The following is a 12,284-nucleotide window of genomic DNA, read 5'->3' as shown; positions in this document are numbered from 1 at the left end:
GATTTCCACCAGTGTATCTATCAATATATACTGCCACTATTTCTTTCATGTTCTTCCTACATACCTGTCATACAGACCCCCAGCGACGATCAATACCTGCTATCACTAGACTATGACTACGTGTGTCGCGATTTTAGCGTGCTACCGGAAGTCACACTTGATAAACTACATGAAAGTAAAACGATTTTAGGTGCATCTGCAAATATTATCATGTAGTACATCAAAAATCGATAATTGACCCTGCATTAATCTCCATATTGTCAAAACGCAGTGTGAACATACCATGACAAAGGTTGTAGTGCCGTTGATTAGAATTTATTCTAGCCATTGCTTTCGTATTGCCAGATGTCAGGAAGTTGTGCACTGCATCAAAGGTTCAATTACTGTAATCAAAATGTCGATCAAACGGGGGAAAGTTTATAACCATTTCATTGACAGTCTTCGAAGCAAGAAATGAAAGTTTAGAAGATTTCCCTGGTGTGAAATGTGCAACGAATATGCAACCAAATTTAATTAAGTTCGACAGTTAACAGGGTCGATTTTGGAATTAACCAACCGATGTGTGTCATTGTAATAGAATTGCTTTAGTAAATGGTTTAATGGATAATAAACGATTTCATATGAAATAAAACTGAACTTGAAAACACAAGATTTATTGCGAAAATAACTGTCGTTACACAAAATAACACCGATGTGCATCTTAATCTCATACTCTTACTAGTGAATATCATATCGCATGAATAAAAATAAATGCAGGATAAACGTAATTGAAAGACTAACCAAACACCCTTTAAAAACTTAAATACATCCTGAGTTCTACGTAAAATCTTCATAAATGTACAGCTTTTTATCAACGGGACTATATAAAAAAATCAACTGCAGAAACAATTCAAATAGTAAACACATTAAATAGATACTAGAAAAAAATAGGGAAATAGTAGCATATTTTGTTTTCTATTTGAATGGTGATTGTTTCACACATTCCATTCTCATTTTATTTAATTGATTATATAAAGACACACTTGACAGTTTATTTCATTAGCATTATATGAATATCTATTCATATTATTTTGTGTATAATGGTAAATGGAAGCTATATTTCTTATAAAATATAAGTTTCATACAATTAGCAAGTTTGCTGTTCTATAATAGAAGTATTTGTTCAGTGCATCCAGCACCAGATGGCTAGGGATTCTAAATAAGAACCTAACGATTAACAACTGATTGGATTGAGTAAAAACAGTCTTCATCAAAACACTTAATGATTACTAAAGAAAGAAAAACGTCTTATCTTAATTCAAAGGAAGTGTTCATTAAATCCTGTATCAGACGGACAGCGGCTAATACCATGATTTGATTATTAAGGTTACCAACGCTAGATGTTGTATAATTCAGACGTCGTAAACAGACACATTATAATCAACACTTTATTTGATTAGGCGGTTGGAAAGTCATTTCAAAATGATCTGTATTAGGCATACTGAATTTTCACACACGATTGTGCTACAGTGCTGCAAGGCGAATGTATAAAAGAAAATCAACCAATATGTTCAATGCAAAACTTATGATTAAAGCAATAACCGGTTCTTTGAATGCAAGTTACTGAACCTAACAGTAAATCAGTTCCTTACCATGACATGAATAATAATTAAAAAAAAGGATTAACAAACAAACCGAACTTTGAACTAAATTCAACACGGGGGACGTCCATTAAACATGAAAAATCAACTGTTAGACTATATCAACCTATGGAACGAATAGAAAACAACAGTCATATATCTGACTTGGTTAAGGTGATATTTGGTGATATTATCATGCTACCAATCCACCATTTTCTACATTTGAAATTGCCTGTACCAAGTCATGAATATGACAGTTGTTGTTCATTCGTTTTTTATGTGCTTTGTCATTTGATTTTGCCAGGGACTTTTCGATTGAATTTTCCTCGGAGTTCAGTATTTTTGTGATTTTTCTTATTTTCAACTCCTCTTAGCTTCACATTACCTAGATACCGGTAAATTCTGTTGACTTTTGTATATTGAAAAATGCTGTTTTTTTATATGACCTCTATACATAGTACAATCAGTTGTTATGAATAACATTAAAAAGCCATCATTAGTCCATTTCTGTCTATTTAATGACAGTCTTCAATATTCATAAATTTCATAAACTTTTAAGCATTATTGATGCTTTTCAATTAATGGCAAATTTATAGATTTATCTATAACGCAAACATAACGGAAAAGAATAGCATTAATTAAATTAATGACCCTTCCATTAGCGAAATATAACAGTAATGATCCGTAGTGGTTGTCTATCATTATTACTATACTTATAAGATAGACAATATTAAAAGTATGACAGTGTCATTATTGCCACTTTATTTAATCCTCAGGCACACTCAATATTAAGATGACATATTCGTACGTGTTATAAGTGATATGTTCCTGTTTTCAATGGCGTTATGAGACAGATGATATATCACGAATAGTTGGGTTAGAATAATGGATCTTGCATATAAATTCTTTAATTTGCATCTGATGTAAGTTGGGGTAAACTTTCAGGAATGAAAGTTTGAAAATATATCTTGCCAAAATTTATTCGGAATTTTTGACGCTCAAATCTTTTCAAGTTCGTCATGAACTCACCTTTGAAGTTTTTGTTTTGAGCGACACTAATGGGTCTTTTGTAGACGAAAAGCGCGTTTTGCGTTCAAAGTTATAAGCCTGGTATCTTTGTTGAGGATATTTTTCTTCGAAAAAACACACACACGATGGGCGCCTTCATTCAAGTTTGATATAGATTAGCTGTGTCGTATCTCGGAATAGTCTTTCAAACTCACAATATGTGCCAGAATTTTAAACGGGAACTACTTATTTCAAAAGATCACTTAAGTACTTTTGATTTGAGTATCAGACTATTGAAATAGTACATTTCTTTATTGTGCAGAAGAAAGTATTTTTCGTCCTTCAAATTGGCTTAGGGTCAAATTGAAACGTACATGGTTGGTAGTGTAAACATAAGATTTACATACAAGTACATGTATATGGCACGAAAGGTTATGATATTCGACGAACAAGTACGTTGTGTGGTTCGCTATATTAGTAACAGATGCTAACATGAACGTTCGTTAATATTTAAATGTGCATCTGTGGAATTTAAAATGACGAGCCTCACAGTATGCAAGATGAAAAAAACTAAGTTTGATTGTGGGAAATAATGCAGAATGAAGCAGTAGGCGGTTTGATAGCTGTAATTATCACAAACATACGTTACGTAATACGAAATATATATTTACATATCTTTATAAATGCCTTTCAAATATCACTGTGCAAATTGAATTTTAATACGTAATATCAAATTGCATTTACTATGTATGGTCTATAATGATTTTGTAAATATTGTACTTAAGCAGGTCCAACTAATCGTCTTTAAGTGCAAAATCTCCTCGTTTAGTTTATTTAAGTCAAATCACAACCGGTACTTCTACCTCTAAACTAGTGCTTTGTTTGTGGTCAATTAGACCATGGAAGTAATATATCGACAATATAATACTTCAATGATTAGAGTAACTACTACATGGTGTGATTGGTAAATTACAATATATGTCTTATTTGCTGACTTGTAAGTCACGTTTTAAGTGTCTGTAGAACAGTGTTAAAGTATTTTTTCGTAGAACTCAGTACTAGTATGGTGTTTACCACTACACCAAGCGAAAGAAAAAGAAAAGGTAAATAAAGGTAAAACCAGTGTTTTATGACAATAATAACTTTATTAACTCGATATTTGGTATGACAATTTCAAAATTAACTTTCTGCTTTCTTGTTACATCTAGCTCTAAGCGTGCCTGATCTGTACTTTCCGTCGGCCGATTTTTATAAGGATTTTACAAAATACTTAAAGGGTAGAGGTTTCTTATTTGAAATTTCGATGTTTTCATTCTTTTTCAATCTTTGATTCTGCTTTCAGATCCATTAATTTATTGAAAGGTTCATTCATATAGTTATGGTAGATAATGTCTTTTATCAGTTGTATTTATTAACAACGGCCATCAATATTCGTAGTATGAGTTTAAATCACAAGATACATTTGTCAAATTTATCAGTCGCGATATCTTTAATATTTTGAATCACTCAAGAAACTCTGATGCGACCAGAATCCAGCTGTTATCAAATGAGTATTGTCAACTTATTATGGGGACTCGCTGACCGAGTGGTCCAAGTAGGTCATCGCTATCTTAAGAAGATTTTGTTTTAGTTTCAACTTCGCGCGTGGCAGTTGGGTTTGTCTCCAAACTTCGACAAGGAATTGTATGTTTTCTTATCACATGTTGTTGACTCGATCTTGCATTCTGGTTTCTTTCCACCAATAACTACTGACATAGAGTATAGCAAATACCAATGAGAGTGTTAAACACCAACAATTAATATGTATATCAATCTACTTTATAACATTCTGCTCTTTTTTTTCGTTGCAAAAGACAGGTAATACTTTAAACGTTTCTACTGTAATTGTTTGTAATATAATAAATCATCTAAACACATATAAACCCCGTAATTTGTAAAGAACCTTGAAAGTGACAAATTATTAAAGATACCAATTACATTCTTAGGCAATAGGTGTCATCCACAAACCATTTATAAATAAATATATATTTTGAGGACAAAAAAAATATAAATGAAATTACGTGCGTCTCAAGGATATCATTAGGGTACCTTTTCTTCGTCAATGTCATTTCTGTCGTATTGTTGAAAAGCATCGCTGTGTATAATCGGTTAAAGTCTAGTTAAGCAATAGTTAGATAATGGTAAGGTGTCTATCAAAATCGTCTTCTATTAATCAGGAATGAATAGAAAAATATTTTCAGTACAATAGTTGTCTGCGAACTGTCATTAGAATCCCTCTTCAAAATAAATTAAACAGTCTCATCGGTAAAACACCATCTGTATTCAAATATGAGAATGGAGACAATTATTTCCATGAAAGAACTAGACGAATTAGTTGTTCATGTAACATGAAATTAAACGTAAATGCAATTTGTGGGTGTTATGATGAACGATGTATGGGATTTTCCGTGATGTGTACTGCAATCAACGCCACGTTGTTTCTGTTGAAATTGTGAGGTAAGAAATTCTCTCTCTCCTCTGTCTCATGTTGAATACCCGAAAATTCCTTATTAATTTGATGAAAAGTCGAATATATCATGACCATAGTAAACATTACTGTAATTTTTATAAACTAGACGTGTTTTTACCATCTCAAGATATATTATATCATGTAAACTAATAGTTCACCAAACAAATTATTTCTATGTTGATTTATGAAGTTATATAGTATTGGATCAGATATCATATATCATTCTTCCGTTCGATATACTGTTTAATCACAGCTGTAAGACTGTTCAATAACATTCATTTGTCCTCCTATATGTTTGAATGTCATTACGTGATACATTATATGGAGAACTAACGCCTGTATAAAGGTTCATCCTATTGTTTTAGCTCAGACACTTTTGAATTAATTACTTTGCATGAGATTGATTCGAGATTCATTTTGTCTTATGTGAGTATATCTCGTAGCTCAAATGAAGACATCATCTATGCCATCCCTTTATTTAACTTTAAAATTATCATCATCTTTTTTATTTCGTTTTCTATTATTACTAATTATTTGTTCTGCTTATGCGTTTAAGAAAAAGTTTAAGTTTCTTTCAGACAATTTGTAACTTAGATATTCATCATCTGTTAAAAAGCTTTTCCTAATTAAAGTTCTCCAGTGATTTATAACAATGCGTGCTGCATGTTACAGTCTGTTGTGGGGTATCTTGACATGTAATGAATTTGTTTGGCGCTGCAATTGTCGATAATGATCTTTGACTGGCTTTGAGGCTTCATAAATTTCGAAATTTTTACCATGAAACATCTTGCATATTCTACCGAAAGGTACTGTTGAACATTTTTACAGTTCATCATGACATAACAGTTCATTACCTGTCAGTTATTATTTTCTTTTTTACAAGAGCCGTCAATTATTTTTCTTTTCTTTTTTTTTTTCATTTGCGCATTCAAAATTGTTCTTCAAAAGCAATGACTTCAAGGAGAGTTATATCCCTTTAGTACTTTTTCTTAAAAACTGAAATATTAAGTAAATGAGAAAAGTTATCTTGGTAACACAGTGACTTATACTATAAATAGCTTTAATACTATTGACAGTCATTTCCAGTAATAATATTATGATGAAAATATACATCGTGTCTTCCTGTACTGTTTGTGACGTCATTTTATAACAAATAATCAGATATTCAGGCAGCATGATTTCCCATCAGTAGGTGAAGTACATTAATGTTGATATAAGAGTCTGTGAACATTGCATAACCAGGTCATATTCGTCATTATTTTACATATATAGATATAGGAAGATGTGGTATGAGTGCCAATGATACAGCTCTCCATCCAAGTCACAATTTATAAAAAAAAAATAAACCAATATCGGTCAGGTACGGTCTTCAACACGGAGCCTAGGCTCACAGCAAACAGCAAGCTATAAAGGGCCAAACAAATTACTAGTGTGAAACCAACTGTACTTGTAAAGTGTTATTGTCTCGAGGTTATTGTTCATTAATCTGCTTTTTTATTAATTGTCTTTTACTTTATTTTTATTGAACATTCGTGAGGGTATTATTTTCCACTAATGAAGAGGAGACTGGAATGCTAAATAAATAGTTTTACATCGCTACTTGTTCATGTCGGAAACTCCTTCAGTTCTTATATTTAATCCGCCCCTAATGTTTTGTTCTCCTTAAGGGGTTGAGTGTTGATAGCATATTATTGATATTTTAAATCTGTTACCAATTTGTCTAAACTCAGAACGATTTAAAGCTTGACATAGTGCATGGACACTTGTCTTTTGTTTAAAGCTATATGTTGACCCGGTGGGTGAGCAAATTTTAAGACACTAGCTTGTCAGCTGAGAGAAAGTTTCCAGTCCAGGGATTATCAGCAAAAAATGCTGACCGAAGTGGATAGAAGTATTTTTTATGGATGCTGTATACTAAAAAAGTACCAAACATTACATCTTATCTTCCTGACAGTTGTTGTTTTACCCCACATTAATTTTAGACTATTGTCCTGGGTTGAATCAAATCATTAAACTTCATCTATAAAGTTTACTAGTGTAAAGTTTCATCGACTCTATAGGTGTGCCAAGATTGTCCTTAGATAACCCGTCGTCAGATTAACATAGGATCACATGAACATTTACTTCACTATACAATAGCTATATTAACATTACTGGAACCCATTCATCCAGTTACTATACCTTGCTCGATTAACTCTGAACTACTATATAAGGATATTAACACTAGGATCGCATTGAAAAGACCTGCATAGTGACTTTTTATCTACTATTCTTCTTTGATGTGAATAACTGTATACTTGTCAAGCATCAATTTATTATAAGGGATGTAACATTTTAGAAATCCATATTATATAGAATATTTTCATTTTATCTGTAATGTAGAAAATATGTAAATAGAATATATATGAAAAAGGGAGATTAAGCATTCAAATATGCAGAATGTTTCTTTAAATATAGACATATTTCCTTTGTACATGGCAATTTTGTTCTTATTTCTACATTATGAATGGAAGTTAGACATTTTAAAACATTTTTCATGGAAGAAACTGTATTTTAGTATGTTGAAATGAGTGTACAAACGAAGCGATTGACATTTTCCAACTCTTAAAAATAATAAAACTAAATTGTTCTTCCATTTAACATGATGTACAATTCGAGTAGGTGTAGTTTTATTTATCAAGCAACAGATAATGCATCCATAATGTTTGTGAAAAAATCATATTATTACATTGGCTGCAATAAATTACATTGATTTCCCAGTTAAATAAAAACCGATAACTTCACATGTGAAATAAACGTGGTCATTTCACTCTCTGACGTCATACAACAATAGGCGTTGTCAAGACGTCGATAACGGTGGATCAAAACAAATTGTGAATGCGTAGAATAAAAGATATAGTTCCTTACATGGTTTACATTAATTCCTTTTTAAAAAAAAAAAGTCATTTGCCAATGTAATAAAAAGAATAACTAATTAAAGAATTCAAATATCGAAAAATATTCAACTCGTGACCGAACAACACTGATAATTAACTCATGCGCTACGTGCATTCGTGAATTAATGTGTTGTTCGGTCACTCGTTGAATATTTTTCTCTATTTGAATTCTATAATTCTCACCTTTAAATGTAAATGAACTGTAAGTATTCGAAGAAAATAAAGTTTATTACCTGATCACCAAAATTTCAGTTTGATAAATAAGTTCAATACACCTGAGATGAGAATCAGATATACTATGCCTTAATTTATTATTTCTTTTTAACTTGTGTAGTTTTAATTTTTCAAATAATTCACACCATTTCTTAGAGATATACTATTTTAAACATTTTTGCATTTCTATATCAGTTGGTTCATTGTTGTAACTGTCCTCTACAAATTAAGCGCTTTATTTGCATTCACTTTGCAAAGTGTATAGAGAATACCGCGTTCATCTTTTTAAGTATTAGAGGACACCCTTTTTCTCATCATCTTCGTGTCATATTAACACGTTCATAAGAATTGTCAGTGTTAATGTATGAAAGACTCTCAATATAATTCAGACAGCCAATTACCTTTACTTTATTGGTGAACCCCCCTTGGGCAACAGGTAAGAGGCTGTTTTTTCCTGCCATGTCCTTACTTCATTGTCCTTACTTCAGTAAAGTTATTCTTGATTTGACACATGTCGCACATGTCAGTACCCCTGTAAGTGGACAGGTGCCCGTCAAGTTTCAATGTTAAGGGGTTGATTTTATGTTAATGCTATATTTTGCGGATATTTAATTACCATAAAGTAATTGTAATGTTGTGGTTATTTATAAGACATCTTCTCGGGGTGGAACATTTTATTGCATATCTCTACTGAGGCATACAAATAAGTAACAATAGAAATATGCTTAAAAAGTCGTATAAAGTTCTGTTCGAGGAGGGTCAAAAGTTCTTGTTTGGAATTCATTTATTTAAAAACGATTTCACTTATAAAAGACATACTGTCGGACATCATAAAAACATCAATATAAAAAATCATACCAGATGGAAATATATTTAAAGTACTCGGATCGTCGAGTCAGTCTTAATTTTATATGACAGAACAAATATGTTTTCTGCCACTTCAATTATAAAGTTTGCTGCACATTCACTATTGACACTCTGAAATTCTTCCTGATATCCTTGTGTAGTAAACCCTCTCTCTATCCACATTTTTGTCAGTTAAAGTTAACAGCTTATTTTGTTCTCCTTTTGAACTAAATATGTATTTCAAATGTATTATATATTTCTCTATACTATTGACATGTCTCGTATAGTCAGATAATCTGAGGTTCCAATTGGCCGTTTCAGAATCTAAAGCATCATGGGTAATTTCATTGTTCGTACCCCAAAGTGAAAATAACGTTACGTCATTGGTTGAATTTCGATTGTTTAGGACGTTTTAAACCAATCAAAACGCTTTGGTGTACGCTTTTGAAAATATTACCCAGGATGCATTAGATTCTGAAACGGCGAATAGTCTTCATATTTGTATGACAAAACCATCATTCTATTCAAAGATAAGTTGAAAATCAAATATTGTTCTTCTTTTTCATTTAATACATACCCCTATTGTATTTTAATACTTAGCACTTGTTTGTCTGTACAACCTTAACGTAATTATCACTGATTGACTGTAAACCAATTTTCGTGTCCAGCAATTAGTGCCTTTTTCATAAAGTTAAATATTTAAATTGTATATATAAACATATTTGTCAAAGTTTAGTTTACGTGATATAATATTAAGTATACAGTCTACTGTTTGAGTGCTATTTCTTGCATGCGTGTGTCAATCGGATGAATTAAGAGAGGTAAATTGGTTCTATGTTGATATCCGTTAATGTTTTACATGAATATAAAAATAAAATGTAGATGTTGTAGATAAGTGAAACTTTTTGATCTATTTAATATCGTTTTTATCAAATTTTGATAGCACATAATAAAATTGGAATGTTGTTTCGCTTTAGATTAAGTATACAAAGATTTTGAATGTAATGGTACAGTTGAAAAGGAAAATGAGGGAAATTATAAAAGAGATTACGAAAAAATAGTAAAAGAATGAAAATTCACATCAAAGCGAATTCCGTGCTCAGTACACATACATCCATTTGGTTTGCTAAATGAAACAACCAAGGAATTAAAGATAGTTGCCGCCTTAGTTTTAGTATACAAGTGATGTTCGATTTGTGTGTTCTCCAAATGTAAGCTAAATAAAATGACAGTGACTTAATTATATCTTTGATGTTAGTATCTGTATGATTCCACAATTAAAAATAAACACGAAATTAAAAAGACAAGTTAAGCACTTTCTTTATTGAACTAATTCTTAAGTGATAATCATCATCAAGAAAAGAAAGGGACGTTGTTCTTTCATCAAAATGAAAAAGGTTTTCTATCTTTAAAAAAGTATTTCAAATACACATTGTTTACATGCATAGAGTACGTCACAGAAAACATGAAAAACATCTTTTCTATATAACCTTCATATTTTGCATCAATTACCGTTTTCAAAATATCAACTAAGTATTGATGTAAAATGTTTACCATTATCTGCACCGTCCCTGGGGTGTGACACGAGACACAAATCCTTCTTCAACAATATGTTTGTTGGACAGAAGTAGTTTCATTACCATTTGAATGCATATCATGTATTTAAAATCCCATGTGTTATAATTCGGATTTTATTTCCATAAATGTAAAACATAAAGCTGGCATTTCAGTTTATTCTTTATCAAAGGAAAGTGCATTTCCATAAATTCATGCTGTTCAAACATCGATGAGTTTACTTAGTGTGCACAAGTGGCGATTAAAAATGACCTTCATAAATTGAAGGTTTCATTTGAAAATTATATTTGCATATTCATTATACATGGATGTGTTTTGATGCTCAGATTTCAATTACATGTAAGTAAACTTATACTTATTTGCACTTGTTAGTAACCATTATTATGCTATATCACTACAGATTTTGGCGATTAGAAATTACCTCAATGAATTTTGATGGTTTCATTTGAAATTTTCTTTACATAAGGATGTGTTATGATACTCAAGTTTCTATAAAAATACCTAGAAATAACGTGTACTTACTTGCATTTACTTGATACCGCAGTTATGCTTCATGAGTTCATTTGTTGACTTTCTGTATTGTTAAGTGACGATAAGAAAAATTCAATGGTGAAATAAAAAAAAAATTAATAAAAAAAACAGTGAACACCATAATCATAACAAAAAACGAAAAGACGAACATAAGTCGAACAAAACAATGCATATAAACCAAAATTTCTAATTAAACTTGAATATTACAAAACTTTTAATGTTTTCAAAATATTAAGGACCACACGAATAGATACAATTTGATGTATTTGGCATCACCTTTCGGAATTTTGGATCCTCAATGCTTTTCAACTTCATACTTTATTTGGTCTTTTCATAATTTCGTTAATTCAAGCGTTACTGGCGATGTTATTTTTAAACGAAACGCTCGTCTTGTGTACACAATTGTAAATGCTGGAGTCTTGGGTGAGTTTATTATTCATATACCAATAGTTTACTGAAACTTTGTACTTGTTTGGCTTTATAACTATCTTTATCTGAGCGTCACTGAAGAGTCTTATGTGGACGAATCGCGCGTCTGGTCTATTAAATTATAAGCCTGGTTCATTTGATAACTATGTATTGAGACTTTTCATTCGAATTTGATAAGTAATTGGTATAAGAATGAGATAATTATACTAAAATTAGATGTCTACATATTAATATATCTTAGAATCTTTCTCGTAGAAAAAGTTTAACTGAAATATGGATACTATACAGGATTTTTTCGAACATATTGTGTTGTATAGATAGGATAACTTAGATTATTGATATAAATTTATTGTTTCTTTTTCATTTAATATTCCAACAGCATGACCTATTATCGTCTTTCAGTATTGTCAGATTCAATAGAATAGGTGTTCCAAATTGGCATGAAACACAATTGTTGTGGATATCGAGTACAGTAATCTTTAACCAATTGCATATTCCGTGCCTATAGCCGGTAATAGGATGTGATAGTTCTATATTCTATTGATGATTGATTTTCTTGATCTTGTCAGTAAATTCTTCTACTAGTAATTCAACCTATCTTTTAGAAACATCTCATTC

At 31.2% G+C, this 12,284-nt stretch overlaps 1 protein-coding gene across 2 annotated transcripts in view; it reads left to right on the top strand.

The window, feature by feature from the left end:
• Window positions 1–12,284, top strand: part of LOC143056911 (D-glucuronyl C5-epimerase-like) — an 84,290-nt gene that overhangs the window by 9,126 nt on the left and 62,880 nt on the right. The window contains exon 1 of one of the 2 annotated variants that reach the window (XM_076230098.1): window positions 4,988–5,123. The exons of the other annotated variant lie outside the window; for it this stretch is intronic. The gene's annotated coding sequence lies outside the window, so the exon portion shown is untranslated. Of the gene's footprint in view, window positions 1–4,987; window positions 5,124–12,284 lie in introns of those variants that run through there. 2 annotated transcript variants of the gene reach the window in all.

Source organism: Mytilus galloprovincialis, chromosome 13, assembly GCF_965363235.1.
Source record: "Mytilus galloprovincialis chromosome 13, xbMytGall1.hap1.1, whole genome shotgun sequence".
In the NCBI taxonomy this organism is placed as follows: Eukaryota; Metazoa; Mollusca; class Bivalvia; order Mytilida; family Mytilidae; genus Mytilus; species Mytilus galloprovincialis.
Note: the sequence above shows the minus strand (reverse complement) of the source record. Positions and strands in the feature narration are given on the sequence as shown.